The sequence below is a fragment of the Perca fluviatilis genome, chromosome 16 (assembly GCF_010015445.1).
Source record: "Perca fluviatilis chromosome 16, GENO_Pfluv_1.0, whole genome shotgun sequence".
In the NCBI taxonomy this organism is placed as follows: Eukaryota; Metazoa; Chordata; class Actinopteri; order Perciformes; family Percidae; genus Perca; species Perca fluviatilis.
Window position 1 is genome coordinate 25,590,815 of NC_053127.1, and position 27,943 is coordinate 25,618,757.

Below are 27,943 nucleotides of genomic sequence, written 5' to 3' on the forward strand. Positions count from 1 at the left end.
GGTTTAGTCATGTGTGAAAAACATCTCGTTATGAAAGTGAAATACAGTATGTCATATTGGCAACTACCAATTGGGCATTTTTTTTATATTTTTTTTTAATTCACCACACTGTTACACAATTGTGAACTTTTTATATCACTACTTGTGGCAACAAAGAAGAGTTGGACATCACAATGTACCACTGTGCACTCATTTTCTAACTCTCCATCACAGATAGTGTGATATGACAACCTGTCAGACAATAACAGTTTTAGCATTTGCAATATTGGCTGTCCTACACACCTGCTATTGCTCTTGATAATAATCCCCTGTCACATGTGGCATGGATGTTACAGGAAGTGATATGGTCTGACAACTATAGATTGTTTGCACTGGTTTGAGATACGATCACAATGACCTCTGTAGAAATAATACCTGTAGTAAGCTACATTCATGTTTTCTATTCAATAAAAGGATTTAAAAAGGAAAATAACACAATGCAACAGAAATGTTCTAAGGTGGAGAGCATAGATAGTTTTGAGAAATCAAAAGGTAAATGTTTGATTTCTAAATGATTCATGCCGTGGTCTGTGCAAAAACACAAACTAACAATGAATACAATATACATACTAGGGGTGTGCATTTCTCCCTTATAAGACAATTTTATATGTATCTAGATACATGGGCTACGATACGGTTCAGGGACGATACATTTTAATCGCGAACGATTCAGTGTGATTCGATGAGATACGATTCAATCTGATAGATACCGTTATTCGTTTAATGTACACAAATTCATATCTAATTATGAATTAAAATAAAATAATTCTATAAAAGAAGCTTTGCCTACCTTCAAATAAATATATATTTTGTAAAAGGGAAATAGTAAAGCTAGGACATGCTAATAGTATAACTTCAACTTAATTAGCTAGCCTCTTATAACCAAACAGCATCCACATCAGCTCCATATTAAATTAAACTGCCTCTGTGCTGCTGTAATCTTAGAGACAGTAATTCAAACATAGGTCCATGTGTAACACAGCCTGTGTAACACAGCCATTGTGATCACTCCAATAATAATCATATACAGTATTACGTGAGTACACATGTGAGCACAATAATACTGCTGTGAGTGTTAGCAGACTTTTGTGCAAATGTAACTGAACATTTTAGAACATATAAACATCAATATAAACTTAACACACCCAAATACACATATACATACATATATATAACTCCAAAAACGTAATTTAGCAGTCAGCACGTTTTTTCTGCAAACCCAAACAAAGGCACTGATTGGCTGATCCCCGCCATCCATCCCGAACATGAATGACCAAGACCTTAATCACACAAATGGTTGGGCTTTTGTCTCCCTCACAAATAAACACACACCCATCTCTTTCAACAGCATCGCGCACATCGCAGCAGCTTCCTTGGATTGACAGCTAAGCTTCAGTCAACCAATTTGTAACGTTAGAACTGGACCATTAGCCGAATATTGGTCCATTTACAGGGTATATACAGAAATCCTGGAGGTAAATTCAATACCTTTTAATACCATATTTAATACCTTCTCAGTATTTTTTAAAACCAACACGCCATTGAGTTGCAGGTTTATACAGCAACACGTTTTCTAACCATTAAACGGAGTTTGAGATTTATAAAACTACACCCTCTAGGCCAATAGAACAATGCAGATAGGGAAAGTCAACGGAATAGATTAAGACTCACTGACTTTGGAAACATCTTCCAACCCTAACCCATCTTGCATTTATTTCACCTTTAGAATAAAATTAATAGATGAAATAAAATTATAAATTAAAGCAGTTTAAAGAAACAACCATTCACTGATGCCATTATAACCACTTAAAACTAAGTGAACCTTCTTCTGTATGTACAGACACGCAAACGAGTACACATGGAAATTATTCCATGAGGCAAGTGAAATACAAGAAAACAGACATGCACACAGACAAGCAAACAAGCATTCACCGTTTGAATTCGTGATGCCATTATAACCATTTGAAACTAAGTGAACCTGTGATCTCATGGAAAGTGCTTGAATTGAATTGCTTTTTCTTCCCCACGAGGGGTGCATACCGCTCAAAACCAACATGAAAAACGTAGCTAGTAATGTTCACTTAGCGTTTTGTTTTGTTGTTAAACTGTGTGTAAAATGAGCGATGACGTTAAATCACCGGTTTCAGGTAACGGCACCGTCTATTTGCTGGATGGTTTTAAGGTAACGGTTGGTAGCTAACATTAGCAGATAAGCCCGTTGACAGCGACGTTATTCATATTTTGGCACAATCAATGTTTCTGACCATAGTAGTGGTAGTGACTGAAATCTGAGATGCTAAAAAGAATCTACAGACTGTTTTCACTGTCAACCATCACAGCATCTACATCAAGAGCTAGGAGTACATAGTATATTTTTTCAGAACTTGTTCAAATAAATTATTTAGGTAAAAGCAATGACACTTCCACACTGTTAAGAGAATGCACAAAACCACCCTGCACACTGAGACCGCTAACACATGTCCTTAATCAATCTGAATAACACGTCTACTGTCCCTGTACAATATTTTCTTACCAGCTGAGATGCCACCTGCCAACTGCTTGCCCTGGAGGAATGTTTGCACTATACTCTTCATCTGTATGATGCACCACTCAGGATCTCTGTTCATCTTTGTGGGATACAAACAACTTTTAAACAAAGAAGAGCTGCTGCTGGCTAACAGCGGTCCTTGGACTCTGGAAGACTTGGAGTTAAAGGGGTGATGGAATGATTATATATGGTATTTTACACTGTTCCTTAAGGTCTCCTAATGGGGTATGTAACATTGGTTGGGCTGAAAATTGCCCGAATGCTATTTTATTAGGCCCTTAACTATCCTGTGAATATGGCTCTATTTGGAACAAGAGCTTTTCTTCCAAATATGGTATGCTCATGAATATTCCGAATGAGCTACGCGCTGATTGGTTTGAGCAAACTACATAGAAATACATGGGAGACTCGACAGCAGGTCTCATATTTCAGACACTGCAAAGATACACATTGTTTGTCGGGCTATTTCGTTATTAAATTCACTTCTGAGACTTTTTTAAGCGAGATATCAACTATATAAAGCTCAAATATGGGCCATTTATGAAAATTGATGGCTAATTGCAAATTTGGTAAGACTGTGTGTCGGAGTTCAGCTGCAAGTGCTGCCTCGCCGCCCGGCCTGCCTTCCTTCACGGACCCCGGCCTTCTATGAGGTACTTGGAGCTCCGTCACGGCTGGCAGCCCACAGCATGGACTACCAAACGCCGCTGCCCTGACAGAGCTCCAGGGCCTGTAACTCCCCTCTTCCTGCTAGCTAAATGGCCCGTTGTGTGAGAGCGAGAGCGCGGTCAGCGAGCTTGTTAAACCAGCAATCTCTTACCACATGTTATACACATGTCACGCCACTTATACAACATCTAACTAAATGTCTTATAAAGTTAACAACGGTGTCCGATTTCAAGTTAATGAATATTTGTGAAGACTAGGTGTTTCGTTAGCTGCGACTGTCCCTTCAATCCTAGCTATGTGTAGCTAGCTACAAATCACGGATAGTTAGCTTCATTTGAGTATATTTACAGTTTGAATTTCGTCACACCACGTATACAACATCTACCTAAGGGTCTTATAAAGCTAACAGTGGTGTCCAATTTCAAGTTAATGAATTCTTTAGGAATTTCAGAGGAATTCTAAGAGGAGGCTAGCTAGCTCTCATTGATAGAGCTACATCCAGCCACAGGCTCTATCAATGAGACTCGTGGACAAGCGCCGTTTATTTCCCCAATCGTTTGTTTAAATAACTCAACACATTATAATTACACACATTTTAAGATTAACTGGAATCTGTGGTAAGAGATTGCTGGCGTAACAAGCTCGCTGACCGCACTCTCACTCACACACACCTGGCATTAGGAAGAGGGGAACTGCAGGCCCTGGAGCTCTGTCAGGGCAGCGGCATTTAGTAGTCCATTAGCCCACAAAGCGGTGACTTTGCGCGGGTATGAAGTGCCGTGGGCTGCCAGCCTTGACAGAGCTCAATCGAGCTCACAGCAGGCCGGGGTCTGTGAAGGAAGGCAGGCCAGGCGGCGAGGCAGCTACACAGGCAGCACTGGCCGCTGAACTCCGACACACAGTCAGACAAAATTTGCAATTAGACATACATTTTTGTAAAATGGCCCATATTTGACCTCTGCATTGTTGATTTCTCGCATAAAAAAGTATCAGAAGTGAACTGAATGGTAAAATAGCCGATGAACAATGTATACAATTTCTGAGATCTGCCCGACCTAGAGTCAGAAGACTAACTGATCTCAGGTCAGTTGTGTAGCCTATGCAAATGTTGAGGCGTGACAAAGAGAGAGACTAGAGCCAAATGAGGAGGAGCCCCATAGTTGACGTCAACTATGGGGCTTGTTGAGATTTGCCCGTTTTCAGAGGCAGTTTCAAATTGTGAGATTTGCAGAGAAAGGAGGTGTCAATGGGATTTAGAGGTTCTATGCATGTCCTAGTTACCCACTCTTGATTATACAAGGAATTCAGCATCATGTATGAGCCCTGAAGAGCCCGGAGAGCGACCAGTTTCCCAGATTCTCAAAAGTCACTCTGCCTTTTCTTTGTTTGAACATGGTATATATCTATAATATGTGTAACATAGCTGGGGGAGGAAACAATACTTTGACCAATGGTTATCATCCTTTTGGAACCAAGCAAACAAGGGCATCCCTAATTCTTTCCAGATGTTTCCAGAGAAGTGTCCAGCGAATGTAGGCTAAAGTTCATACGAGTTTCTTTGTTACCAAAAACTTAAGACAAAGTTTATAAAAGGTCCGTTAGAAGTCCAGATACTACACCCACTAAACCAGGGGTCACCAACGCGGTGCCCGCAGGCACCAGGTAGCCCCCAAGGACCACATGAGTAGCCCTCAGGCCTGTTCTAAAAATGAAAATTGAATATTGATATTATCTGTTACCCACCTTGTTAAGTCATTGTTGATAATTATTGTGAAAAATCATTAACATGATCAGTGTCTTCACATAGATGAGTATAATTGATCATTAATTATAACATCATAACATAATCATATATAACTAAAGGCAAACTGAGCAAATTTGTTATTTCAGAAGAGTGTATCAAACTGGTAGCCCTTCGTATGACTCAGTACCCATGAAGTAGCTCTCAGTTTCAAAAAGGTTGGTGACCCCTGCACTAAACTGTCATTATTCAACTATGACAAGGTAAAATCGGTTTTGCATTCCATCACCCCTTTAAGCTTTTCTTTGAGAAAAGAACAAAGAACGACACTGAAGTCATTCTTAAAAAAGGAAGATGTGTTCAGAGTTTTACCGACCGGAAAAGGCAAAAGTTTAAGGGTGAGGCTATTTGCACCCCTGGTACAATTAGCAGTGTATGCTATTCGTACCCTGGTGCAATTAGAAGAGCTATTCGTACCCTGGTGTAATTACAAATGAAAACAGAAATGAATGCTATTTGTACGGTGCACACAGCAATGTGTTCTATTAATACCCCGCCTGGTACAAATATCAATGTATGCTATTTACACCCCTGTGCATTTACAGTACCTTGGCATATATTTACACACAGTTATCCATACTACTCATGTATTACACCTTTTTGGAATATTATCGTTGCAGTGTCCAATATTTCGCACACTTCAGAGAGACGCTGATACATACACTTGCGTGGGTTGCAATATTTTTTAATTAATTAGCTCGCCCTGACATTCTTACCCTAACCATAACCAATCCCACTCCTCTTGCCTAAACCTAACCAACCCAACCAGAGCAGACAAATTGAACAAGCCATTCAGGGATGAGTCCCCTAATGAATATTCATGAGTCTTCCCTTCCACCCTGCAAAAAAAATTATCAAATCCAAAAAACAACATCACCTCACCAGGGAATCAAACTCCAGACTCCCAGAACAAAGCTCAGTGTTCTAACCACTCATCTAGCAGTTCTTGTGGAATGATGTGGAACTATTTACCACTTGGTGTCTTCAAGCCTCGGTTGCTAGGTAACCATACTGTATACAAAAAAATATGTACTAACTAACAAACTAACAGTTGTATGCTTTCACTGGAGACAGAAAGGGCAACTGTAGTATCCATTTTCCGCTAGAAATTCAATTGTTATAAACTTTAGAGACAAAACTTTCTTAATATGCCAGTTTCTGCTGTCAAGGAAGATGAACGTCCGCCATGATTTCGGTGCACGCGAGCAACGTGTTTTTGTTGTTACATCACAGGGTGTGAATAGCTCGGTTGTGTGGCCGAGGCTATTCGTACCGGGGGTGCAAATAAACACTCCGAAAGTTTAATCTATCAACTAGCTCCGCTATCTTCGTTGCTCTGCTTGGTTGTAGCGTGCAGAAGGAATTTGAAAGACAACTGTTTATCCCGCCCCTCGGGTTGAGCCCTGTCAATAGTGTGGTCCCAGACCCAACATCTTGATGTGGGTCTGGCTTGTCAGGCTCAGATAGGCTATCACCCGATGCGGGATAGGATATAATATCAAACTTTACAAGATCAACTTAAATATACATAATAAAACAAATGGACAACTCACAGTTTACAGTTCAATACCTTTTAATGGCCTTAATTTTTACTAATTTGATTTACTACCTTTTAATACTTTTTAAAACCCCGCGGACACCCTGATTTAGACAGATGCAGGGGTCCGTGTATCGATTTAGTCGTATCTGTGATAATGCAACTGGATACCGATTTGTATCAGACTGGTGTATCTTTACACCCCTAATACATACTGTAGCATATTGTACTGTGTTGGTGTGTGAAACAACAGGATTAAAAAATAAATAAATACCTTTCACTTTTCCTAGAATTCTAGGGAACATACTAGCTTGAGTTGGTGTGCAATCTAGTATCCTGGCATGTTTAATACAATATCAGAAATGCTGAAGCTTGGAGGCTCAAGAATGCATTTGACAACCTTTGACTAAGAAATGTATTTCTCACAATGACTTATTTTGAGAAAAACACTCAAATCAAATAAAAACTCAACTTGAACAGAAATTGCTTCACACCATAACTATAAGAAGAAAAAAACAATACAATTGTCAATGTTTACAGATCAAGGCTGAGAATCTTTGTTTTTTTTTTCCAGCACATTGACAAATACTCGATCATCTTTAAAACCAATTTCTAGCTGTGTCTCTGTTGCTGTGAAAGCATGTGTTTGCATTTAAAGACATTTTGCTCATTTCACTAACTTTCAGGCCGGATAAGAAGACAAGTGAATCCAAACAGCAATCTGTAATCCTAGTAAACAATAGCAGGTATTGTGGTGCAATATCCTTAACTAAACTCACATTACATCACTGTTTTGAAGATTTCCTTAAATACTATGTAATGAGTTATCGTCATTCGATTGCACGGTTGCCAAGCACACACAACTTCATAATTTTGGTCTGCATTTCCAGAAACACTTGTAATCAGTCCTGATTTCTCAAAACTGATTAGCTGCTGCCATTCAGTATTTGGCAAGTGATGTCCCCAACTGTTCAACTTTCATAGCTGTGGCTGATATTGCCTTTTTCTGAGTTTGTCATATACCATACAAACTCCAAAAAAAAGTTATCCTTGGTGAGATAGGCAGCACAAATACATAAGCAGAAACTTTAGTGTGCCTCATTAGGCAGCACAAAATCAAGCCGTCTTTAGTGTTCAATAAATCCTTTTTGGAGGAAATGTGAAGTTAAATTCTGTACTTGGCAGCTAGAAAGACTACATTACTTTCCTGAGATACTTGCTGCTCAGCAGGAGATAAACAGCTAGGCTAGAGGACGTGAGCAGGTGCAGCGGCCTCACATTACATCCTGACTCCTCTAGCCACAGCCACCCCCTGCCATGCCCCCTACATCCCCACAGCATGCAGTACCAACTTCAAGAGATTGACGTCATCTCCCAAATAAACAACTAGCAAAGTAAAAGTTAAAGCCTCAGCAAAGGATTTGTACTGGTTTCAATGCTTCGTCAGAGGTGTACATGCATTTACAGTGTTAATAAAGATATGACTTATTTAATGCTAATTATCTTAAGGGGAAAAAAATCAACTCCAAACATCTCTGACATTAAACCCAATATTAAATCTCTTGTGTCTTAGTAGTTTAAAATAATGTGTATGCTTTGAGAATATGCAATTGTGCAACAATGTTGTTGGAGTTATAAGGGCAGCACATCTTTGAGGACATCATTTACAAAAATGGCAAGTTGAGCATATACTATTTGATATATTTCCTTGTCTTAAGGTAGACTATCCACTCTTTTGTGTGTATAAAGTAGAATCAATTACCTTGATCATGTCTAGTTGTATTTGTATGGTTACTATAGCAGTATAATGTTTTTCCACAACCTTTTATAAATACATGGTATGGAAAATGAAGCATGTATGAGAAATGTTGATTTGTAATTCAGTTCTTTCTTCATATTATAAGGGCATGGGAAGCAAAATCTAGTGCAGACTTTACTGCAACAACACTTATGAGAAACTTGGATTGTGTATAACATAATGTTTACAATTACAGAATTCCACATCATCTACTATTGGAAGAACATGCATTTTACATTGCTGTGCAGGCTGTACAACAGGGAAAACTATGGAGAAGATAAAATATGATGCTTCAGATTTGCGTCCTATATGTCTAGGGCAACAAAAGAGAGGCTGCCGAGGAGCAACCAGAACCTTCAGGCACCCATTTTGGAGTTATACAGTAAACAGATGAGATGTTGAGATCTTAAACATCTAAAAGAATGGGCTCAATTCTAATTTAAAAAAGAGCTTTAGAGTTGCAAGGAGGAAGTAAACAAGAGACAAAACCCTTTTGGCTGGGAACCGAGTTGAGAGGTGTGTTGAAGGAGCAGATAGAATGCTTACAGCCCAAGGAGGGAGACAGCGATATTCAATTACGGATTTTCTAATTTACTAAAGACGTGAATGCAGGAGGAAAGAAGAGGAAGGGAGTTTATTTAGTTGGGAGCGGAAAGAAACGGGGAAGAGCGAGACCTTTACTTGACAAGTAGCAGACACACGAGGTGAGGGGAAGAATGAGAGATTTTAATTAGACAAGATCGACAGTGAGAGGTTGTGAAGTCTAATTGGGTGTGTTTGAAAAAACGGTTTTGAAAGTAAGATCGCTCAACTGAATGAGAGACTTCATTATAGCTGAAGGAAAGCGAGAGATGGACGATGTACTTTTTAAATACTGTGGGCGACATTTTAGATAGCAAGCGCTTAGTTCTTTTGTCTGTTTCATTAGCAAATTCATTTCCTGTCAATTTAATTTTCATGATACAGAGGACCCTAATTTTGTACCAGAGCAGATCAAGCTCAGTGACCTTGTAAAGTGACAGACTCATTGGGCACAAGCAGGTATTTTCCTGCCTGCACCCATTTGGTAATTTTATGGCTCTCCATGGCATCAGCTGTAACAATATGTGCGGAGGAGCACGCTAAAGGAAATTACAATAAGATGAGGCAATTTGGCATTGAATATTGTGCTGTGCACTGCTTTCAAATGGCCAGGCACAATGGGGGGGGTTTTTTTTTTTTTTTTTATTTAGCTTGGGAAGGCACAACAGATAACTAAAAATCCAAATAAACCCCTCACCTATTTCTTTATAAATTTCCCCAAATAGTAGCCATATGCACTCAATGATGAAACATGTTTTTTACATTGTAATTACGTTATCTAATGTAATCCCTCTTAAAATGTTTGATAAACTATTAAACTACCGCTCATCTTCTTTAAATATGCTGTCTCCGTGATTATAATCTAATATTTATAATAATAATTATGTAATATGTGGATATTAAGGGAAAAAACAAACAAACAAAACAAAAAACATTATTTCTCAATGCAAACATGTTGTTCTGGTGAAAGTCTTAATTATAAATAAATAAAAGGCTGAGGACCTAATTTGAGAAATTACACAGTATTCTTATGGTGCATTATGCTTCGTATCTTTTAGGTTTCTTAAATGATCAGCAATTAATTAACTAGTTCAGAATTGCCATATTTTACATTTGCATTTTATACACAATGTGTAATTTATAACTTCATATATGATCATTACCATAATTTAAGTTTGCAACATGTGCTGTACGAAAATTTAAACAAAAACAAACAGCAAAACCTATTTCTCTCCCCTTCCGCTATCTCTGCTATCTATTTTGCAAGGGCCCCATTGCTGCATCAGAATCAGAAGTAGAAAAGGTTTTATTGCCACAATAAGTACACTTATGTGGAATTTGCCTTGGTGAAAGTTGCATACATAAACAAACAAGCATATTAAACATTAATATAAAATAAACAATAAATACAGAAAAACTAATATATACATACAAAGTAACTGTTGCATAACTTAGCGCCGCCCAGGACGGTTGTGTTTGGTTTAAAGAAATACAAACAAGCAAAAAGTGTTTTTTCCCCCCATCCCAGAATAGACAAGTGGTATAGCCAGCCCGTTGACAATGCCTGATGACTCTGCCTACAATATTCACCCTCCTTTTTAGCTGATTTTGGTCTCCACCAACTCCAGAGGGAAACAGCTTAACTATGTTCGCGGCTAGTCGCGACCTGTGTCTCTTGTTTGGTGTTATGGACCAAAATACTGCTATGATAGCGGTTAGAGTGAACCTAAACTGGAATATTGAAGACAAGCAAACAAACAAAAAAAGGGCTTAACAAGACGTTTCTTAAGAGGTGAAGGAAAGTGCAGTTGGGTGATAATTGCCTTTGGTTTAATATCTCTTTCACATTCAATAGTCTATTGTTCTTATAAAGATATTGATATTAGCCGCTTTTAACTAATGTTCAGCTGACCATAAGTGATGTCTGAACTGTGCTGTCACATGTGAAAGTAAACTACTGAGGGGTTTGGTTACCTAACAAAAAGAAACTGGATGAGTATGGGTATTTTACACCTACAGTCTTCTCAAACCAAACTTGAATGGGTAGCTAAAATTCTTATCAGCAAACTATCACAGAGCCAAAGTGCCTTCCTCACTTGGGATTCCCTCTCAAATTGAGTCTAAATAGTTTTGAGGGAGCCCAATAGAACTGGATAATGATTGTAAAGTGAATGGATGTAGTCTTTATCCCCATAAGAAATAAATTTGGAATTCTTATAAGCTGAACCAATGATGTGATTTTAAAGCAGTACGTTTAATAAACTTGCCTACTAAAAGAGAGCAATATACCAATTGATCAATATTTTGTTCTCATGCAAGAGCAACCCTCACCCCAAATGTATTTTCCTCGGAGACTGCCAATTAGGTGATACCTCCATCACTGATTAACCAGCAGTTTGAATTCTAGGCAGAGAGTTTCTCAAAAGGCCTCAAGGTATTGCTGTCATATAGATCTCATATCTTTTTGACCAGAGAAGCCAACCCCATTTCTAGTCGATATATAAGCTACTTCCCTCTCTGCATTTACAGAGCTGACTCATCCTGGTATGATCCCACTCTGCTCCCATGGCTCCATTCAATATTGTGCATGAGGGTGTCTCCCACTCAACCTCATTTCACACACACAGCTCACTCACTGCAACACAACTTCTCTAAACATTCTACTTTTCTATTTACATTTCACAGTCTCAACTGGGCATGTATTTGAAAGAGCCCACACATTCATACATACATACATACATACATACATGTGTATATAAGATATATAGCACTTTAAGTGTTTGTATTTTTCATACTTTCCAAAATATTTATATATAGATAATGATTCCCCAATTCAAATGAAGGGACAGAATGTTCAGAGTTATAGTGGGTGTCATCACACACAGAGTGGAGTTAAGCTGTTAAACTCTTCTTCAAAATGTATCTCACTCGTACCTCTACAATTTTCTTTTTTCGTCGACACACAGAACAATTTGTCCTCTTTCAAACAATGTAACGATTTAAGGACTTACACATTTTGCATATGATCCTCAAAGTGACGAGAGTGCCATTCAACCGCCCCGCTGACTCTAATATTAACCTAGACCAGAAGCCAACTCCATTTTCCACATTTTTGACACCACAAACACATGTTTTACAGCAACGTGTTCAGTAGGGGATAGGCATTACAGTATTTGAATAATAAGACAGAGTGGCCCTCAGCTTAATCTCCATTAGATGAACTGTTTGACCCAGCAGTCACTCAGCGGTTACCATCACCATGGCAACCTTTAATTGCAGGTGGGAACCCACAACTGATTGATATTTGCTAATTTGACTTGTCTCTGTGGTGTGTACTGACCACCTGACAACACAGGTGTTACATTTTAACATCTTTAACTGTAACTTCTATTTCCACACACACACACACACACACACACACACAAAGTGCGGATCAGGCTGCATTTTTCTGTCCGAGCCCGGCCTACGTCTGACAGAGCAGTAAGTGAACCCGACCCTAGCCCGACAGGCATTAAGATATTTATGTCCGAGCCCGACCCGAGCCAGACACAGTTAAAATCAATTTTTTTTCTCTCATACTAATGACACATGTACGTTTGTTTGTGTGGAGAGCCCGCTTTTATAAAGAAACTGTAGGAAGGCATTCGGAAATGTCGACAGATCAGCGCATCAGCACACACGGGGCAACAAGCGCACGTTAACACAGGCGCGCACCTACATAATAAGCTTTTTTAAATTTAAAATGTTCAATGCCTTATCGCGCTGATGTGACCGAGCCTGACCCAAACCCGAACATCATTTCTAAATATCTGTCCGAATCCAGCCCATCTTCTAACACACACACACACACACACACACACACACAAACCTAATTTTAGGAGTTCACACACAGATATATCATTATGTTTAGTGCTTTAATGTTTTGTGTCCCCTAGACAGAAGTTTTTAATAGGGGAATCTGGGGTAGGCCATTTTCTTTCTTTTTTTTTTATAAAAGCCCCCAGACACAAACACAAGCTTACTGGAGCCCTGGAATAAAATGGAATTTCAATATAAAAGGTCCAACTAGACCCTTAAATGACACATCAACTCTGCACACTGAAGCTCATACACTTCCTTACACTACAAGTCTCATTTAAACACCTTTCATTGCTTGCACTATATTTTGCCCCCTTTATCCCTTTCCTATCATTCCAACTCTTCACACTCCTTCAGCCGCCCCCTCAAACAAAGTTAAGCCAGCAATGCAGTTTATCTCCCAGACATTTATCAACCAATGCGGTCCAGCTCCCAGCTATACATAAGGCAATACAGTCCAGCTTCAAGCTTTCCAAACAACACAGTCCCACCGCAATTTCCATTCCTCACAATGTTTCCACTGCATTAAATAGGTCTAAAGCCAATTAATAAAATCAGGCAGAAAATGGCTGCAGCACTACACATCTACTGCAATGTCCTTGAAACCAGTCGTAAACCACTGACTGCAGCACCAGAAATAAATGTCTGATCATAGGACCAGAAGTAAACAGCTGACTACACAACTGGAAACAAACAAGCAGCATTGAGAACAGAAATAAATGACTGACCCACAGAGCTGGAACTAAACTGATCATCACAGGAGAGTAGATACTGTAGATGACCAATTATCAAGCGGTGAACAGGCAAAGCTCACAGGGTTTGACATCTGTGAGCTGTATCCCCCAAAACAAGCCGGTGCCCTTTCGGATGCCTTATAAAAGACTTGGTCACTGTGAATTTGGTGTCTACACTGACTGTCCCTGAGGAGATGGGGCAGTTCCTCCTAAAGGTTACATTCTGTCACTTCAGGGGAGTGGGTCAGCCATTTGTTAGGGTTACAATCCACTAGTGATTACTGTATAGTACAGTAGGAATGTGTGTGTGAGCAGAGTGGGAATACTTACTTCATGTGACAGTGTAATATGCATCATTTGGAAATAACATCAATATGTTTCTGTACTGAATGCTCTTTAGGGTAAAAGTGTACTAAGTAAGCACACACTTAAAGGCTATGAATACATTGATGATATACACTTTGCTACTATCTAATATTGATCCCCACTGAAGGGACATCTCAGCACAGATAGTGCTAGTCGATAAAAGTTGGACTGCAGTTAGAAAAATCTTCAAAAACTGTAAAATGCAAAAGGCTCCTGGACATTTTATCCAACCTAAATCAACTGTTACTTAAATATAATGTTTAAATCCGGCACTTTTAAACTCATCATTGGATTATGAACAAAATCAGCAGTGTTTAAACAGTGCAGCGTATTAGTTATGAGATTTGTGGGCACTCGCAAATTAATTTGCCAATTAAAACCCCGTTGAAATAAAAGGTTGCTGCAACCAAATGAAGTGATGTCTCACACAGAGATAATGTGGCGTTAAGATAATGAGACAATCAGATATTTGGATCTGCTCGAGTGACAGTTGGCTCTCTCCATTCAGCAAAGTCAACTCACTGCCTGCAAAATGTCTCCGGGTGTTTTTTATTTTGCACATGATTCCACCGCCACCTAAAACTATATACCCTCAGAGAGAAGAAGAAGTCATAAAACAAAAAGGTTCAACATCTCCCTCCTGGAAGAAAGTGAACCACAACCAATTATTCTATCACCTATAGGCCTCTATCAAAGGTTTACGGAGTGTATGAGACAGGTGATTAGTTTCGAGTGTCAGATGATTGGGCTGTGAACTCTGCACCTAAATAACTATTACAAGGAGTAATGGAAGGAAAGCTAATATTCCTCCGGAACACTCCCTAACAAGCTTCCTTACTTTTTTAGTTAAACATAATGAAACCACCTCAATTGTTGAAACGACTTTCTCTGTTATATACCTTGAAACCCTTTTACATTGCAGTCGATGCAGCAGGCATAATGAACAGAATAAGTTGTGAGAACTACGTACTTTTATTTGGACAATAAATTAGAGGGTTTTTTAACACTAGATCTACACTAAAACTAGCATTTGAAGTTACCGAAGGATACTCTGATGCTACGAATTACTCACCAAGAGAGATTCTGCTAATTAGACTTAATATTTAATTACAAATCACGGCCTGTGAGTCATAATAAGCCAAGACTATCTTCCAACAACAGACTGTAATGCCCCCAGGCATTCTACACGTAGCTCTTGTTTAACATTTCATTTGCTGTGAGAATTCTTCTGTTCTTACAGATGACGTTGGATGTGTTATGCCATTTCAGTTGACGGTAAATCTTGAATCTTAATTAAACATGCTCTGATACTGTGACCCATTTCTTTGCTCTTTTTGTTTTAGCAATAAGCAATCGTTCTTTCAAATCGTTAGCATATTTTATGGAAAGTATTTATTTATTTACCTATTTTAGTCTTTATTGACATCTTGTTTATATCTCTTCTATTTCAGTACAAACATGTATATTTCATGGCCCTTGTCAGTCCCTGTCTGCCCCTGTCTTCATTTACCTCCTGCTTTTGTAAACAGCTTGTTCTGGCCCTTTTTGTGGTTCTTTACAGCAACTCGTATTATAGAAAGTATTAAGTGGAGCACATACCTCTTCAAATCCATCCTCAATCATTTAAGTTGGCTTTCCATTCCAATCTCTACCTGGGTAACATCAGTCTCAAAAATGTTTTTTTTTTCTTCTTTTTTTCCTGTAATTGCACTTGACAAACAACCTGCTGGCCTAAGTAACTGTTTACTGACTTGTCTCTCTACAGAGTGCTGCTGCTCCTCATGGTGCAGTGCCATTGTAGTCCTTTGAGAGGCATAAGGTGCTGGCTTGCACCCATCCCCACCCGAGTACCACAGCGTGTAAATGTAATGATCGATTTTTACATTTTTTTGAGAGCTACAGGGGATGCTGGTGGTTTCACAAACTGTCCCATAACCACAGAATCCTAACTTCTTATCCCTACAGCTTTTCAATGGGCAAGATACTACTCTCTCTTTGCTTGCATATTCTACAGTATGTCCCTCTGGCAACAGCAGCAGCCAAAAAAAAGGTCTAATAAAAAGATGAAGAAAAATGTGTATTTGTGTTGTGCAAGCATGTACATTATGTACCCTTGCGTGTCTGCCTACTCCAGATTAGTCCAGTTGCATAAGACATGTTATTAATATGCTTATTTTTGTTTTTGGATAGTTTTCACTTATTCATATTAAAAAGGAAAAGGTTTTCATGAAACCCCGTGATTTTTATAACATTATATGGGTGCTTGTAATAGATTTGGCTGGAGTTCTTGTAGTAAAACTAACTGAAATTCAAGTGGGCACTTGAGAAAAAAAAAAAGAAAATCCCGTCATGACCTCCATTGTCGAGAACCTTTATTAGTTATTGCAGAGAGAAGTAGATATTGTACATGCACAGCTTAAGCTGTTAATGGAAATGAGTATGAGAGTAGGGAGAAACTGCTAATGTACTTTAGACATCTGAGGACATCTATGTATATGCTGAATACATCTGAGGTAAATGCAAACTGCGTTAATTCCATTTGGACCTGTAGTGGTGGCTTAATAGATTACTACTTAAATGTCATGTTTGTCAGGTTTAAAGATGTAAATGGAAAGTATTAAATGGATCCTTTAAGAGGTACTGAGCAGGCTCTCCCTGGCTATCAGAGAATTTGGGAGAGAATTTGTGTCTGATTTAATCTAATACGGATCGCGACTGGCCCACATGCCTTTGAGCGTGTGGGAGGGGTTTACATTAAACTAAGTGAATATTTGGTGGTACAGTCAGCCTAGAAACTATTTGGACAATAAAATACTGTTTGATATCGTGGCTCCATTCTCTTCCTACTTCAAATGTTCAACAAGATGATGCTAATGAGGTTAGTTGGTTTTAATTTTAGAGTATCTTCAGATTCAAATTAACATTCAATGAAGCGCTCATTTTCTTTTTTGTTATTTCACTGTTAGAGCCATTATGTGCGTGTGGTGCCTGGAGATACAAGTGCCTCTCCACGAACAAGGGGCTCGTTGTGAACAGAGGCCAGCAGCACTGAAGCACTGCTCACCTGTTCAGCCCGACCGCCAACTCGGCTTGCTCTGCCCTGCCAAGCTACACCACAACCAGCTGGTGGCAATCTTCAATTACAACACCTGAGCCGCATTAACTCATCAGCCTCAACCCTGAAAGCCAGCAGGTGCATGAGGGAGGGGTGCAGGGGGCCTGCTGGTATCTGTGAACAAGGCTTGGCTCATGTCAATAGAAATACATGTTGTTTTATTAATCTTTTGAAGTGTAAATTTTTCTTCCCTTCATGTGGAAATTGCAGAATTGATGTGAAGAATGGAGCTACAGGTCCCTACTTTTGAATGAATGAATGAATGAATGATCCAAAACAATGGAACCTTTGGTTCTCATTACAGCTTTTAAGAACGTGATAAATATACTGTTAAAACAGCTGATGCTTTAATTAAGCCAGGGGTCTTTTAATGTTTTTTAGGCCAAGGACCCCTAACATGAAAGAGAGACAAGCGGGGACCCCTTACTACATATATTGTGTAAAATTAAGTTGCATTAACACCCTACAATAATGTGTAGGGTGGCCTAAAGCCTATACACATACCTTGTATGGTGCCCTATAATACTAAGCCACTATTTACATACTTTACATGTTTTAATGTCAAACATACATGTGGAAGGCACAGTTAATCCTTAAGCTTAACTGTATCTGTGGTTGGCTACCATAGTGGTTACCTTACCTATAGGCCAGTAGGCATATTTTAGGCATAGGAAAAGTCAAAAATGAATTCCCATTAGAATTCTTTGAAAAGCAACACGCTTGGGGTTTCACAGCTGGGTAATTGCACGAGAAGATGTCTGACTTATTATCTGACCAATTTCTTTTGACATAATTTAATGTAGCCACTGTGTGCTGAAGTGTTTTCTTCTTTATTGATATCTTTGATTAAAGTAAACAGTCTATCCTTTCACCTCACAGTCATTCTGTCTTTTCCTTGTGAAAACAAATCATTGCAACAAAGTAAAATTCAATCTCACTCAGTGCCGTCGCATCATAACAAGCCCTCTTGGTCTTGGTGGCAGTGCGCCTCATTGTATGAATTCATTTTGAAACATTCCATCCACTGGCACTATTTAGACAAATATTTACTCAAGTGAAAATATTATCTCTGAAATTTATTTTCTGAGATTTTCAGAGAGGAACTGAGGGTGACAGCTACATCTGAGGACTGTTAAAGGGTTCACATTTGTGGAGTACATTTGGCAGGAAGTGAATCTGTATTGTGGGTTATGATAGATTAATTTAACTAATTAATAGCTACAGGAGTCATAGTCTTCAAATGATACAAAATAACCAAAAGATGGGTTGAATTAATTATCTTTAAGATACATGTTCTGATACTGTTGATTGTATTATCAATTTGACTGCATGCACCTTAAATTGTTCTGGAATCAGCAATCACGTTTGACCTGACTGAGGGCTTGTCGCATGATTACAAAAGGTCTGTCAATGCAAATGGATGGCTTGTAGGTAATTCAGTAATGACTGAGAGTGTGCTCAGGTGGGAGGTAATAGAGTGTTAAATGAGTGATGCAAAGCTGCACAGACTCGGCTGAGTAGGGAGAGGTTGCACTGACCACTTTCAGTGCCGGTTGATACACATACAGTTGTGATTTCCGCCCCCCACCTCACCCCACACACACACACACACACACACACACACACACACACACACACACACACTTTTTAGTATGTGTGAGATCAACTGACGGACAAGAATAAATTAATGATGATGTTGCATATGAAACATACCAAGTGCACTTCTCAAGAGTACTTATTCACTTAAAGCCAACGTCCTGTAATGGTGATTCACTTAAATTTACTTCATCAATTTTAATGCTGTAATAACATCGTCGGTTAATCAAAGTAAAAAATTTCGGGCAGCAATATAAATGGATGAGTGTGATCATATTTAAAGACTTGTAGCCATCATTCGTTCCACTTATATTTTTGATATCAATCATTTATATAGAAATGGCCTTGAATGAATGAGCAAAAGAACCGCTCTGTGTTTCTCTCTCAAGTATTTGAAGTTATAGTGCACACACAAGGATGCAGATTTGAATTGATCACTCAGGCATTTTTCTCCTCCTGTGAAATAGCCGTGACACTGTCTGGAACATTGTTTTGCTTTTGTGAGCACAGAGCAAGCTTGAAAAAAGCATCAGAGTAACAAGGCAGCATCTGATCCATGTTACATTTGTATTCACGGTACTAAAGAACGTGGATTTTGAAGTCATTCATCAGTATAGCAACCATAGTGCAGTCTTTTAAAAGCATAGGTCCCAGGTGCATGGTTTATTATATAGAGAGCAGATGTAGTTTGAAGAAACATTGCTATTTGAAAGTATTTAATTGGGGACTGCATTTCCAGACAGCCATCCCTGCCGCTGGTTTTATTCTAATTGCCAGCAGCAACGCACTTAATGAAGCGAGTGGTGAAGAGTGTGGGTAAAAGAGTGAGAGTGACCAGGTTTCCACGGCAACAGCAGCGGTAGCCGAGTAGTGTTTTCATCTTGAGGAAAAGGCTACAGAAGAGCAGTGTTTCCCTGCAGCGCTTCCTGCAGCTCTATGATGAACATCTATACGGTAATAGATATATTCGTGGAAATGTTGGAGAGCTGAAAAATGTACGCAAACCTGTAGAGTGAGGGCCTCTACAATCCACCAGAGGAACAATTTTCCTCCAAACCTCAGGATTAGACTTGTGTAGGCTACTACTTAAGTACAATAGTGCACCATCTTGAAAGTAACTCTGCAGGGGGAGAGCTTTGAAAGCTTTCTGTCTTAAGGTCTGAACAAATAGGCTAGTCATTTTTTTCCCCACTTATCTTACAGATATATGCAAAATCTTTGGAACAGATGCCCAAAATGGATCATCATCCCCCCTGCAGTGCAGTTCTGCAAACTGACCCGATGGACCTCAACAAAGTATCAGGTTTGGTTTGGTGCGCTCCAGCCTCAAGTCGCGTTCAGGTTTGGTTATTTTCAAATAAAATTTCTGAAGAAATTGCTCTCTCTTTTGTTGCCAATGGTCTGCATCCATGTGTGTCATGTGTTCCAAGTAGGACACACTATGCCCAGCAGGAAAAGAGAAAGAGAAGCAGAGCGTAGCCGATGTGTTGCATTAGCCTAACGGTCAGTAATGGATGAAATAAAGCAAAAACTTGCTAAAGGGAGCATCTATAAATTTCCAATGATTCATGGACGGCTTCTTCACTGTAGGACCACTGTGACCCTGTATGATCCACAATTATGACTATGCATATGAACTGTCAAGTTTAGCTGGCAAAGACGCTAAAAGTTTAAACATGCCTAGAACTCGCCAGTATTGGGAAAAAGCAATATTGAGCTTGATGGGGAGGAACATGTTTTTCAAACCTACCACATAATTGGTAGTATGTCTGTGTGTTCCAAATATAACCTGCAGTGTTAATTTTAGCACCTGATTTTATTAGGGCCCGAGCGCCGACAGCGGCGAAGGACCTATTGAAACTGAAGGAATTATTAGGGCCCGAGCGCTGAAGGCCCTATTGAAACTGAAAGAATTCTTCCTTTCCTTTCTTCTGGCAAATGAATCGCCTTTTTGAGGGGCTTAACGTACTCAAAAACTCACCAAAATTGGCAGTTGCATCAATCCTGGTGAAAATGTACGTATTTTAAGGGTTTCGGGAATAGGGCAACAAAATAGCTTGCTAGCGCCCCCTATAATTGAGCCCCTGCAGTTTAACGTAGACTAACTTGGTACACATATGTAGCATATCAAGACGTACAAAAAACTCATTGGAGCCATACACTAAACCCAACAGAAAGTCCGCCATTTTTAATTGAACGTTCAAAATTAGTGCGATTTTGGCCAATTCCACATTTAACAAACTCCTAGTGATTTCATCCGATCAACTTCAAATTTGGTCTGTGCCATCTTAATACGTTAAAGATGAAAAGTTATTAAAAGAAAAACTTTTTGTCATAGGGCATGGCCGTGGCGGGGCGGCCATTTTGTGCGTTTCGCCATCGAAACAGGAAGTGGGTGTAACTTCAGTTTACATTGTCCAATTGGCTCAAAACTTTCAGGATTCATAAGAGTCCAACCCTGAGGACATATTAAGGCCAACATTTACTCAAAGTCATAGTGGCAACAGGAAGTAGACCTAAAAGTCAAGGTGCTATACTTTAACGAACTCCTCCTAGAGATTTCATCCGATGGACTTTAAATTTAAACACCTTAAAGATGAAAAGTTATTAAAAGAAAAACTTTTTGTCAAACTGTGTGGGTGTGGTGGCCATTTGGAGCATTTATCAATGAACGAAGAAGTTGTTGTAACTTTAGTGTACATTGTCATATCTGCCAGAAATTTCTCACGTTTGACAAGGGTCCAGGCCTGAGGACACCTACAGGCCAAAATTGACTTTTGGTCATAGCGCCCCCCGCTGGCAACAGGAAATCAGCCTTATATGACAAACATCATCCGATATACATGAAACTTATGTGTGGTCTACATGTGATACTGAGCCGCCCACTATACTTTAACCACGGCCACGTACTCAGGCCACGCCCCCTTTCATAACATTTGAACCGTTTAAGGTAGACCCTTGTGTGAGGTATCATTGAACTCAGCAGAGAGTTCCTTTTTCATTAATGGTTTGGCCCGCCCCCTATGGTTAAACCACGCCCCTTTCATAACTAATGACCCGTTTGATGTACACTATTGTGTGAGGTATCATTGAACTCAGCAGAGACTTCCGTTTTTATTGGTTATGGTTTGGCCCGCCCTCTATGCTTTAGCCACGCCCCCTTTCACAGCTAATGGACTGTATGACATAGAGTCTTGTGTGAGATATCATTGAACTCAGCAGAGTTCCCTTTTCATCAGTGACGATTTGCAGTGTCTGAGTGCCGCACAGATGCACGGTCGCAAGGATGGGCGTCCGCCAGTATCCCCGACGCGCGCAAAGGAGCGAGGGCCCGTCCCACGCTGCTTGCAGCTTTAATTTAGTTTTAGTCTTAGTCATTTGATGAAAATATATACTAGTATAAGGTTGATGTTTATTAGCTTTAGTGCACTTCTGAGTCCACAAAATAGCACCCCAAAAAAATCTTAAACTGGTTGTTGAATTTAAGATGAGTACAGTTCATAAATCTGTTAACAGAGATTAAGATGCATCTTTCACATTATCATTTCATTTTTAGTTGTTGACGAAAAAAACATTGTCATTTTTCTTGAGTTCACTGGTGCCAACAATTCTTATTTTAATAACTTTTGTATTCTATGCAAAAATGTATGTTTAAAGGCTGTAGGCCACTCTACACATTATTGTAGGCCCTGTTTTATATGCAACTTAATTTTATGCAATAGTAAGGGGTCCATGCTCTGTCTCTCTTTAAGTTAAGGGGTCCTTGGCTTAAAAAATAAAATCCTGCTTTAATGTGCTCATGTGTCAGCTCAATGTAATTTTTGTTATTTTCACTATACATATAACTTGATACTTGGCGTCTATAAGCTACTTCCCTCGTCTTAGTGTACTGTATATTTGAGTCATTCCAAGATTACGTGTAGGTACAGTATATGTCTTCATCAGAGAGTAATTAATAGCTAAAACATAATATTAGGCTGGCCTCCATGCTCAAATGTGGTAGTAAGTAGGTAGATTTATTGAAATGCCTCAGTTTGATATTCACACTTTTTAAACTTAAAAAAAAATATATAGATCTCACAGTTGATGCCAACCTACTACACTGTAAAATTAATATGATCTGTTAAACTCAATTATACAGTCAGGCTGCTCATGAGATATGTATGGAGTTATTGATTCAATTTAACATCTTCAATTTATCATCTTCCTGGCCTCATCTTTATTGTGTTGTCAATTACCACATGGTCTTGAGTCTCTCTCTCCCAATTCCAGGTGACTCTCCTGAATAGCAAACACTTCCATGAGTCAAAAAGCAGATAATAACCATAATACTGAGACAGCACATCCCTCAAGTAAGAGGGTGTCCAGCAGAACATAGACACATTAATAATTGATAGATAGAAAGCCAGGCCTACACGGCAATTCTGAGAAGCCCAGTGCCTGCCACAGGAGAAATTTCCAGCAGCAAATAGGTCTTGAAGGTGCCAGTTATGTCATCTTTCACTACAACAGTGAAGTGAAATGCCGAGCAAGTCTAATAGACTAATAAATTAGAAAATAGAGCCCCTTACCCTGAGTTAAAATTCAGTGGAGAGTAGAAATGCTGTAATACCTCAGTAACAATTGAAGCAGTGTTACTGAGATCACAAAATATCTGTGAATAATACAAAAAGCTCCCTTCTGACAAAAGCCTCTAAAACATATTGAATTGTAACAATTAAGCATTTGGGCAAGTAGTCCAACACATACCATCGTACTCTACCAGTTTTGACATTAAGCCTTGTTATTTCAACACTAGGTTTGTATACATTATAAAAGAGTATCCCTAGTATACCAGTCAATGTGCTGTAGTTCAGCATGCAGTACTGTGTGCAGTGTTTCCTCTATGTTGATCTGACCGTGGCGGCCCCCCACAGCAACATTTCTGCCCCCCCACGGTATCAGAAATAGGGCTGCATTGTTAGAGTGCATGTCGGAGAACGTTTTATTAAGATAATGTAATTAATAGTGGGTTTATTGTTATTTGCTACAGAATGCTTAGCCTATATGTCAAGCTCAAAGTTGGCCTATATAGTAACTAAAAAAGTACAGTTCAATCACAACTGAAAATATGCCTCATTGTATGTGTGAATAGAGGTGAATAAATACATTTGTTTGTGTTGCAGCAAAGTGTCAGTTACGTTTCACTGCTAAAAAAAATCCTAAAGGAAACACTGTGTATGTATCACTGGAGTAGATGATGTCCTATGCACAACAAGCTAGATGCCCCATGTCAAGCTTTAAGGTTTTTATGCTATTGATAAAATGGGCTTCCTCTCAGTCCCTAGGCAGCAGGGTAGGCTAAAATTAGCAGCAAGTTAAGCATGGCATCAGAGCTAATAAACTCAGTAAAGTTACTCATGCAAGTTCCTTTTACAAGGAACGTACAGTGCCTTGCGAAAGTATTCGGCCCCCTTGAACGTTTCGACCTTTTGCCACATTTCAGGCCTCAAACATAAAGATATAAAACTGTAATTTTTTGTGAAGAATCAACAACCAGTGGGTCCCAATTATGAAGTGGAACGAAATTCATTGGCTATTTCAAACTTTTTTAACAAATAAAAAACTGAAAAAGTGGGCGTGCAAAATTATTCAGCCCGTTTACTTTCAGTGCAGCAAACTCTCTCCAGAAGTTCAGTGAGGATCTCTGAATGATCCAATGTTGACCTAAATGACTAATGATGATAAATAGAATCCAGCTGTGTGTAATCAAGTCTCCGTATAAATGCACCTGCTCTGTGATAGTCTCAGAGGTCCGTGTAAAGCGCAGAGAGCATCATGAAGAACAAGGAACACACCAGGCAGGTCCGAGATACTGTTGTGGAGAAGTTTAAAGCCGGATTTGGATACAAAAAGATTTCCCAAGCTTTAAACATCCCAAGGAGCACTGTGCAAGCGATCATATTGAAATGGAAGGAGTATCAGACCACTACAAATCTACGAAGACCCGGCCATCCCTCTAAACTTTCAGCTCATACAATGAGAAGACTGATCAGAGATGCAGCCAAGAGGCCCATGATCACTCTGGATGAACTGCAGAGATCTACAGCTGAGGTGGTAGACTCTGTCCATAGGACAACAATCAGTCGTATACTGCACAAATCTGGCCTTTATGGAAGAGTGGCAAGAAGAAAGCCATTTCTTAAAGATATCCATAAAAAGTGTCGTTTAAAGTTTGCCGACCAAAACGCCCCCGGGGAGACACACCAAACATGTGGAAGAAGGTGCTGTGGTCAGATGAAACCAAAATCGAACTTTTGGCAACAATGCAAAACGCGTTATGTTTGGCGTAAAAAGCAACACAGCTCATCACCCTGAACACACCATCCCCACTGTCAAACATGGTGGTGGCAGCATCATGGTTTGGGCCTGCTTTTCTTCAGCAGGGACAGGGAAGATGGTTAAAATTGATGGGAAGATGGATGGAGCCAAATACAGGACCATTCTGGAAGAAAACCTGATGGAGTCTGCAAAAGACCTGAGACTGGGACAGAGATTTGTCTTCCAACAAGACAATGATCCAAAACATAAAGCAAAATCTACAATGGAATGGTTCACAAATAAACATATCCAGGTGTTAGAATGGCCAAGTCAAAGTCCAGACCTGAATCCAATCGAGAATCTGTGGAAAGAACTGAAAACTGCTGTTCACAAACGCTCTCCATCCAACCTCACTGAGCTCGAGCTGTTTTGCAAGGAGGAATGGGCAAAAATGTCAGTCTCTCGATGTGCAAAACAGATAGAGACATACCCCAAGCGATTTACAGATGTAAACGCAGCGCAAAGTGGCGCTACAAAGTATTAACTTAAGGGGGCTGAATAATTTTGCACGCCCAATATTTCAGTTTTTTATTTGTTTAAAAGGTTTGAAATATCCAATAAATTTCGTTCCACTTCATGATTGTGTCCCACTTGTTGTTGATTCTTCACAAAAAATTACAGTTTTATATCTTTATGTTTGAGGCTTGAAATGTGGCAAAAGGTCGAAAAGTTCAAGGGGGCCGAATACTTTCGCAAGGCACTGTATTGGAGAACCTTGGAGCAGGCAATTGTAAAATAATAGCAGAGTGGATGATAGAGTTGTCACAGGACAGAATGTAGAAACAGGGACTCCAGCGAACAATATTAGACCTATGTATAATTGTATAGGTTAAGACTGCGGTGACATAAGATGCAATGCAAAGGAGGGCAGACTATCTGGTGTGCTTACAAGTAGGCTTATAGTAAGTGTGTATGAATATGTAGATAATGTAGATTGTCAGTAAGTGGGAGTAGTTGGCAGAACAAAATATATAAATTCATAAAAAAATGGTAAAGGAAGATGTATTGATTAAAATGTAGAATTATAGATGATGTTGAAAGACCCATTCGGTGCATTATTTTTGACTGCAATATGTCTTCAGTGGTTTATGTTATACTGAAATAGTGGTAGGTTGGGTTTATTTTTTATTAAGAATGTATTATATATATTTATACACACACACATATATACATACATACATACACACACATATATATATATATATATATATATATATACATATATACACACACATACATACATACATATATATATATATACACACCTCCATGGAGCTGTCTCATGTGTCATTATGTAAAGTCTGGAATTTTAAAGTTTCAGATCTTATTACATTGGTTAAATAACAATGTATTTAATTTTTTTAAATCAATCTAGTGAATGAGGATATGGCATCTGGAGAATGTTTTTTTTTAATGTATAGATCGATGTATATAATGTATAGAGAAAAAAAAAAAAAAAAAAAAAAAAAAAAAAAAAAAAAAAAAAAGAGAGAGAGAGATTTAAAAAAAGAGAATTTTAATAGGAAGGGATGTTTTCTACTCAGTGTTGTGCAGGCTAATAACTTTGACAGGGAGGTGATGGGCTTTACTACTTTTTTGGCTAGAACAGAACGTTGGAGATTATTTTGTTTCCATTTGACTTTACAATTAAATTGCTGGAAAAAAAAGGTAATTTTATTTAATTATTTTGGTAATATTGTCATCTTGGTGAATGTGATTCTTTCTATTACCAGCTCTGACAGCTTGGGAGAAAGTAACACTGAGGTATCTAATGGTGCCTGTGGAAAGATGCTGGATTCTTGTCTCCTTTGTGCTAAGAGCTCTGCTTTGTGTTGTGTACATCCAAGGTATCCTATTTGTTAGTACTGGTTGATTTTAATTCATATTTGAATACACGTGACCAAAATTAACGCACGTCTTTGTGTCCCTGCAGAGCAGAGACTGCCACTGCTGCTTTGTCTGGGTTAAATTATCAGTAACAGTAATTTTACTGTCTTGTTTTATTTGACTTTTACATGGTTTCTATTGCACGGCCTTCCAATTGTTTTACTTGGCTTTTTATTGTAATTTAATATAGCATTTTGGTTTTTCAGTTTGCCTTCAGTTTCATGTTTGGAGGACTATTCATTTTAGGATCTCTTATACGAGCGTAAAAGCATGTTCTTATAATAGTGGCTACAGCTGTTTTAGCACAGGGGGCTAAGGAGTAGCAAATTTTTCTCATATTTGCATGCATTTACCTTAAGGGTGCCTTTGCTGTGTGTGAACTTTTAGGCCACTGGCCTAAGGTGCCTCCCCAGTTTGAATCTGGCTATAGCCCCTCTTCAGGTCGTTTTTAATTGTTCCTCCACTTTTAAAGATTGTTTTATATAGCCTTTTTAATTTTCCAGGCATTAGTGTTTAACAACATTTGTTTTGATCTTCAATGTGTTTTACACACACACACTGATTTCTTAAATAAATTAAACTTTTATTCCTGAATCCACGTCTCTGATTTTAATTGTGGTCTTGCCTTGTGATTAAGGGGAACCCCTGGGTTCGAGAATGAGAAGAAGTGACAAGTGAAAAAGTTTGTTGAATTGAGTTTGTTGACATTTGACCTGTTACACAATTTAGCCAAGGCCTCTTCTGGCCCAGTTACACTTGCAAAAGGAACATCTAATGAACTTGATCTTGAGCTTGTTGTGCATTTAAGGAAGACACTATTTGTTTCAGCAAATTTAAATTCTTGCGTTGAAAATAGGGATGATATGGTTTGCAAAAAACTCAGGCTCCCCAATTACTTTTTTTCTTCTTCTTTTTTATAGCTGGGATAGTGTTCTATTCTTTTCCTTTTGTTTAAGTTGTTTAGCAAAATATGTCAGTGATTTATTATTCTATTCGAAGGGATTGTGTCATACAGTAGTTGCTGAGGTAGAAATTCAGTTATTTTATTGTTAT

General features: G+C 38.9%; 1 long non-coding RNA gene across 2 annotated transcripts in view; it reads right to left on the reverse strand.

The window, feature by feature from the left end:
• LOC120544369 overlaps positions 1 to 27,943 on the reverse strand; it is a 101,529-nt gene that overhangs the window by 72,346 nt on the left and 1,240 nt on the right. The window lies entirely within an intron of this gene.